General features: G+C 39.9%; 1 non-coding gene across 1 annotated transcript; it reads right to left on the bottom strand.

The window, feature by feature from the left end:
- Positions 1-1,709: 1,709 nt before the first annotated feature.
- LOC113628684 (U6 spliceosomal RNA) lies at positions 1,710-1,816 on the bottom strand. The gene has a single exon (XR_003436178.1). It is a non-coding gene; the product is annotated as a U6 spliceosomal RNA (small nuclear RNA).
- Between the last annotated feature and the right edge of the window lie 5,920 nt (positions 1,817-7,736).

Genomic DNA, 7,736 nt, shown 5'->3' with positions numbered 1-7,736 from the left:
CCACTGACAGATGAATGGATAAAGAAGATGTGGCACATATATACAATAGAATACTACTCATCCATGAAAAAAGAATGAAATAATGCCATTTGCAGCAACATGGACAGACCTAGAGATTCTCGTACTAAGTGAAGTAAGTCAGAAAGAGAAAGACAAATACCATATGACATCACTTATATGTGGAATCTAAAATATGACACAAAGGAAGCTATCTATGAAACAGAAACAGACTCACAGACATAGAGAACAGACCTGTGGTTGCCAGGGGGGCAAGGAAGGAGTGTGGGGGAAGGAAGGAGTGGGAGTTTGGGATTAGCAGATGCAAACTAGCATATATAGGATGGATGAACAACAAAGTCCTACTGTATAGCACAGGGAACTATATTCAATATCCTGTAATAAACCATAATGGACAAGAATATAAAAAAGAATGTATATATGTATAACTGAATCACTTTGCAGTACAGCAGAAATTAACACAATATTGTAAATCAATTATACTTCAATTTAAAAAAAAAAAAAGGAATGTGCTTAATCACTGGGAGTCATGCTGGCATCAGCATCCTGGGCTCTGGTCCACCTGTAGATATGCAGAAAAGTAGATGACAGGGACACACATTCACAGGCCTGTCTCCCCAAATGAATAATAACAACAGCTTACATTTACATAGCACTTACTGTGTGCCAGAGACTGCTCTAAGCACTCACCGAGTGTGAGAGACTGTGTGTGTGTGTGTGTGTGTGTGTGTGTGTGTGCATGCATCATTTAATCTTCACAACCACTCTATGAGAAAGCTACTTATCCTCACTCTAAAGATGGGAAAATTGAGGCCCAAGTTCACACAGCTCGGAAGTGGTAGAGCTGGCATTTAAACTCAGGCCATCTGAACTCTGTAGTCTGTGTTTTTAACCACCACGCTCTACTGCCTAGAGCGGAATCATTTCCCCTGAAGTGCCACCAGAGAAAGTGTTATTCTTTCTGAGAACAGTGGTGGTGCTGCTGTCTCCTAGTTTTTCAGATGACCCTGGAACCTTAGGTTTTTTCTGACTTAGCATGTCTGCAGTTCACACTAGTGGAGCTCCTGTGTAACTCTGAGAAGTTCAGAGATTGAACCGGTCACTTAATTAGGCAACAGTACAATGTGACTTCCTGTCCCCTGGGCAGCACTGCACTGGGCACTGAGAACTTACAAGGTAAAGGGAGGATGGCCCTGCTGAGGCCCAACCTAACATGACAGTTATTAGAGAATGGGCCTTTGGGAGGTAATTAGGTTTAGGAGAGGTCCTGAGGGTGGGAACCTCATGCTGGGAATAATGGCCCTTATAAGGAGAGACACTTAGAAAGCTTGCTCTGGTGAGGACACAGCAAGAAGGTGGCAGTTTCTCAACCCAAGGAGGGAGCCTTCACTAGAAACCAATCATGCTGGCACCCTGATCTTGGACATCTAGTCTCTAGAACTATGAGAAAATAAATTTCTGAGTTTGGGGGGGGTTTCTTTTTTGTTTTTTTAAATTTATAAAGAAAAAAGAGCTCAATTTATTTTGTACTTTTTTTACATCAACATCTTCTTCTTTCCTGCTTTAAAAAGGCTCACATTCTCAGTTGAAACCCCAAATGTCAGTTTGTGGGGCACAATGTTATTTCATGGGTAAAAGCGGAAGTGCTGATATTAATTATTAATTAATCTTGATTAATTACAAAGCAGTTCAAAAATATGGAACGCTTCACGAATTTGCACGTCAACCTTGCGCAGGGGCCGTGCTAATCTTCTCTGTGTCGTTCCAATTTTAGTATACATGCTGCCGAAGCAAGCACAGATTTCTGTTTGTAAAGCCACCCAGTCCATGGTATTTGGTTACGGCAGCCTAAGCTGAGACAGACACAGACAGTGTTTAATGACAAAGACAGGATAGACACTTAAATCTGTGTTCATGGAAGAGAGACAGGAGCGAGAAACCATATTTAGAGGTTTACTAGTAGAAATATTTATGCATTTTAATAGAGAAGGTAAACAGGGAAGGATGGGTGTTTATCATGGTGGCAGATAATTATTATCATCATTACTCTTGCTACCACTTACCAACATTTAACATACTTTCTCATTTAATCCTCAAAAACAACCCTACATGAAACTGAAATTTAGAGGGACTAGGTCATTTCCCCAGAGCATATAGCAATATTGTCAGGACGAAGACGGGACCCTGGCTCTGGCATCAAAGCCCCTGACTCTGCCTTGCATCATGCAGAAGGTGGCAGGACAGCTCTGGGTTTTTCCGGCAAAGCTTCCAGAGCAGCTAACATCCAGGAGGGTAGAAACCCAGCAAACAATATCTAGAATTAAGGCTTTCAAAAAAAAACAACAAAGTACTTCTTTCCAGCTCCTGCCAAGACAAAGGAAAAGAGCGGCTTCTTATCCGTAATATGATTCTCACTTTTAAATTAATCCAGGGAGAATAAAAAGATAGCATCAGCCGAAGATGCACATGGAGACTATGATCAAGCTCCAAGTATCCTAAAAGGGACTTTGTCTGCTCTGGATAACCATGCGCTTGTGTCAATCTTAGATCACATTCCCTTTCAGGTAAGTGTGAAAACTGGGAAGGATTTGATGCTTAAAATTTAGTTAACAATATAGTATTATCAAGATATTGGATTTGAAATCCAACGTACTCCACTCTCTCTTCACTCAGAAAACCTGTGCTCTAAAGCGAATTAATCGAGGAATGAAAAGGTGGGTAACGCCTACGGAATCATTACAGGATGGCTACATTTTTTGTCTGAAGCATTCTGCTCATTTGAGCATTTTGTTCTCAGGAACAGCCCAGTACTTAAGAATAATTGTCCCACAAATTAGTGAAGGCATTCTTTGTCAACCATCTGGCAGGCTGTTAAACGGATACATTTTTCCTTTTTTTCCCAGCCAAATGATTTCAGCACAATGTACTACCAGATGTCTTCTGTTTCTGAACAAATGATGATAGAAAGCAATCTTTGTCTAACAACAAAGGTATAAATAGTGAATAATCTTGGCTCCATTTAAAATGTAATGCAACAAACTGTGGAACCCTGAGCTCAAAGACACGCTGTTCAATTTTCTCTCAATTTTCCTAAGGATATTTTCTATCTCCCAAGATTATTCTAAACGATAAGGGGAATGATGCATTCAGAGATAAACAGATGATAAATGTTGGCTCTATTTGTTTTGGTATAAGAATAAAGTCTGCCTCATGAATTATAAAGTATTTATATGTGTGAGCAGAATTCAATAGTATAATCAAATAAGCCTTAAGAAAATGTTCTATTAGCATTCTAAAATATTCACAATTGTTGTTGCTCTGCATGCTAGTTGAGCAAACCCAAATTTATATTAAGAAGTGTAATGTTTAATTCTTACACAAATTACTTTTATGTGTCAAATGACTTATATCCCTCCTATTCCCAGAAGGATTTAAAATAGATTACAACGAAAGATATAACTAAGGAAAGTAAAAAATTTTTAAGTCGAGGACTAAAAAGAAGATGTAAACATTCTGACTACAAGATAACATCAGTGCTGCCACTGAGGTTCTGCATACCCTCATACTAAGGTCTAACACATGATAGATGATAGATAGATAGAGATAGATAGACAGACAGACAGATAGAGAATAATAAATTGTGTGGCTGCCATTATGCCATAATTGCACAGTAAAAAACACGTCAACTCTAAAGAAACAACTTTTCCTGGCACTAAATTCAAACCACAAGTTTATAGGTTAAGGGAAGGGAAGTGGTGAATAAAAAAGAAATACATTATTAGAGCCCCTCTGAATAATCTTCAAAACATAAACTAGAAGTCTCTATGGAGACGGACCATGGTGACAACATTCCAGGAATTCCAAGATGATGGGATCACCCCCACAGAGATGCTGAAACAGAGGCAGGATGGACACTCCTTTCTCAGGGCTAGAACAGATTGGGGCGGCTCCAGGATCCAGGCAGTGGACAGAGGCTGTGCTGCAGCCAGGCACAACACAGCCCGGGTGCGCTGGGGCCTGTGGCAGACAGCGAGAAGGCAGCCCCGCAGAGAGTACACTCCCAGCCCGGAAGGAAGGGCACAAACAACACCCTCTTTCTGAGGAAATCCAACCCACAGGCCATGTGCTCCCAGTTGCCGGCAAAGAAAAATTATGTGTGAAATACTTCCTGGCAGATACGCTGTCGGTAATTACATGCAACATCAAGATGAGGTTTTAAGCACAGCCTGCAGGATTTCCCTTCCATGGAAGATGTGGTAGGTCATGGCAAGGCATCTCTTGCAACAACCAGAAGAAGCCAAATAAATTACCAAAAATCATACCTTTAAAGACACTGAAGACCTATGGGGACACTGAGGACCAAACATACTACAATCCCAGGAAGGGCAGGTTCCCTCCCAGGTGATCTGAGCATCAGAGACAGAAGGGATGGCAAGAGTGCCAAGCTCAGAACTCCCAGAGGGTGAAACTCACCTCCTACTCTTTCAGGGCACAAGAGACAGAACACCAGGTGCTCAAGGAAAAGCCTGAGAAGGTCACACCTGAAGAACATGTATAAACCTGTCCTGGAAATACTCAGTTATCACGTGACTCAGTGTTTCAGCCCTGAAAATATAATCTTCTATGATTTAGGAATATAGCCCAGATCTCAATGACTTTCCTTTATAAGGCAGTAAGGGTCTTCCATCTATGCATTTATCTAAATTCTTTGTTCACTCATTTGTATTTTTAGCCTGTGCTACCACCAGGAAAAATGAGACCTATAAGCTTACTCTCCACTATGTGAAGAGATATACATAAATATATTTACAATTCCACTTACTAATCCATTTATAACAGATTTCTAGAATAGTCACTTCTAATTTTCCATTTCTAGGCTTCAAGGCACTAAAATATTTAGTCTGTTACTGACTATATTTGTTTTTGCATCTTTTTGAAACATATTTTTAAATACACAGTTAACACCTGAAGATGTTCTCCATGTTGAGACGTTTTGAATCAGATTTTGTAGGCGGCCCATCCAATCCCATTGTCTTCCTCAGAAGTAACCGCTTTGATGTGAATCTTTTCAGTCCTTTTAAAGATACATTTATGGTCATATAAATGCAAATAGAGATATATTTAGGTTTTTACATGACATATTTATGCAAGTATTACATAATGTGTTGCAACTTGGTTTATTCAAGTAAAAAGACAAATTCCTCATATGTACAGATACCCCTATACATGTTATTTTTTTTTATTTTGAAATGTTTTTCAAAAAACATTTTACTCCTTTGTTATTCAGCTGAAAGTATTATGTTATAATTTATAATTAGGACAGAGTCTGTACTTTTACTAATAAAATTCTGAAATGAATTTTAAAATAACTAGAAATGTACCTTCATTACAGTCAAATTTTTGTAAGATTTTTTTTGTCTTAGGTTGTATTTATAACCCTGAATTTCCAAAAGTATTAATAAGAATTGAGGGGTACCACATGTTATTTAATAATAAGAACTTTTGAGTAGAAAGTGATCTGTGTCACATAAGAAAACAATCATCCTCCCTGTAGAAGCTGGTCATGGAAAGTTCACTCAATTCATTACTTTCCTTAAAAAGGAAACAGTTCCAACTGTATCTCTCACTGCTGTTCTCCATGTTCTGTATCGTCACTAAAAGTCTTGTCCATATGCTCCTTGTTCTTTTTGATTCTATGCCTTGCGACCTTCCTCTTCTGGCTGTGAGGCGCGTCTCCACGGCAACACGTGTCCAAGCTCAGCTTGCCTTCAAGGGCAGGTCACTGACCCCCCTCTCCAAAATCACTTGCTTTCTTTAGTTTTCTAATCAATAGCTGCACTCTCTTGGACAAGTCACTAGAAACTGTAAATCTATTTTCCTAGAGTATTAGAGAATCTCTCAATTTCCCCCCAGTCCCCAATGTGCAGTGGTTCTAAAAATGCTCCCTCTTGGTGGACCCTCCACTGCATTTATCACATGTTCCTCTTTGTGGGGCTAATACAAGTCTCCCCTGTGGGATGGAGCCTGGCTCACCTCCCAGGCTAGAGGGCGCAGGCGGAGGGAAGGACTCGCTGGTGAGCACTTTACTTGAAAGGCTTCCTGTGATTTAGATCCTTATGATTTTTTTCTTTTTAACAGCTTTATTGAGGTGTGACAGACACACAATAACCTGCATGCGTTTACACTGTAAAACGTACACTTAAATGTGTTCATACGTATGTTCTGACACATTTATGCAACAGAGAGACCGTTAGCCCAATCGAGACAATGAACATATATAACCACCACCCCCAAAAGCTTCCTTGTCCCCTCTTGCATATCTGTTATTCAAAAATCCTTCCTTTAATTAGGTGGCTATATAATTACAGATTCTTTTGTATGTAAACGATATTTACCTCAGACTTAACCTTGGTTGCCTGATTTTAAATTTCAGCTAGGCCCTCATCTTCCAGCTTTGACTAGGAATCATCTTATTTCCTGAAGCACTATTTTTCAACCTTTCTTCCAACGCAACCAATCCTATCAGTGGCTCTTCTCATTATAGGGAGTGATTCTAACACAGCCTTATGGTCAGAATCCTTAGTCTTGTATATGGCTTAACTGAGAGAAGGGTTTCAGCAGATTTTTCCACACAGTCTTTAAAAATAAAAAGCAACTCTTTATAAAACACTGACGCATAAGCAATCACTATACTATGATCATGACATTTTAGAACAAGAGGCACTAATAATCTGACAAGTATTTAAAGAAACAGAAGTTCCCAGGAAAATCAGGCCCATTGATGGTTCACAAAATAACTCACTCAACAAGCATTAACCCCACCCTATTAGTCACATACACATACCCATCCTTGAAGATCACTTCCAAAGAAACCTTCTCAGCCATGACATCTTCAGCAACACTGTAACTATCAGAATACCTACCTGGAGACTGAACACTTTAATATTCAAGGAACAGAACTGTTTGAAACAAACCTTTTATGATCATATAGTTTTAAAATGATGACCTTATAAAAAGTGAAGAATGGTGAGCACAGAGAGCATCACATGATAATGATGAAATTCATCAGGCAACAAAAGGCCAGGCCACAAGATGCATACGAGATCCCGCAGATTTTACTGGAAGATGGCAGGAACATCACTGCAAATCTCTGGTGATGCGTGAATTGTGACAATTTCCAGTTGTTGATGGAGGGAGGCACGTGGATAAATGTGTGTATGTGTCTGTGTGTGTGTGACTGATGAGCTTTTTGAGAGGCTAAAATATCTGTGAACAATGGGGGAAATGTCTTAATCTAGAACACACCAGTCCCAGACGTTCTGAGAACATTAACTTCCCAGTGAAATTTAATTCCTAGATGATGAGCTGACCTTAAAATCTGAGAATAGTCACACAGCTACTTGGCACTGCTTTCAGAGTAAGTTCTGTGCCCAACTTATCTTGTACCTCCCAGACTGAACAGTCTGTATCCAGACGCTGTTGGGTGAGGAGTGACAGAATTCATAAATGCAGAGGGGAATAAGCCCAGCTGTGATCACAAACACATGAACTGACGAAATGGGGCTATTGCTTTCAAAACAGGCACTTCTGTTTCGTCTGCTCATTTAAAAATTGTGAGATGACACTACAGCCAGAGTGGGACAGACAGAAGGCTGGGAGGGAAGGAAAGAAGCACACCAGGCAGAGGCAGAGACAGTAGTGGTTACAGCATGGCAGGG

The sequence above is a fragment of the Aethalodelphis obliquidens genome, unplaced genomic scaffold (genome assembly GCF_003676395.1).
Source record: "Aethalodelphis obliquidens isolate GAN/ISIS:26980383/991018 unplaced genomic scaffold, ASM367639v1 scaffold24, whole genome shotgun sequence".
NCBI lineage: Eukaryota > Metazoa > Chordata > Mammalia > Artiodactyla > Delphinidae > Aethalodelphis > Aethalodelphis obliquidens.
Note: the sequence above shows the minus strand (reverse complement) of the source record. Positions and strands in the feature narration are given on the sequence as shown.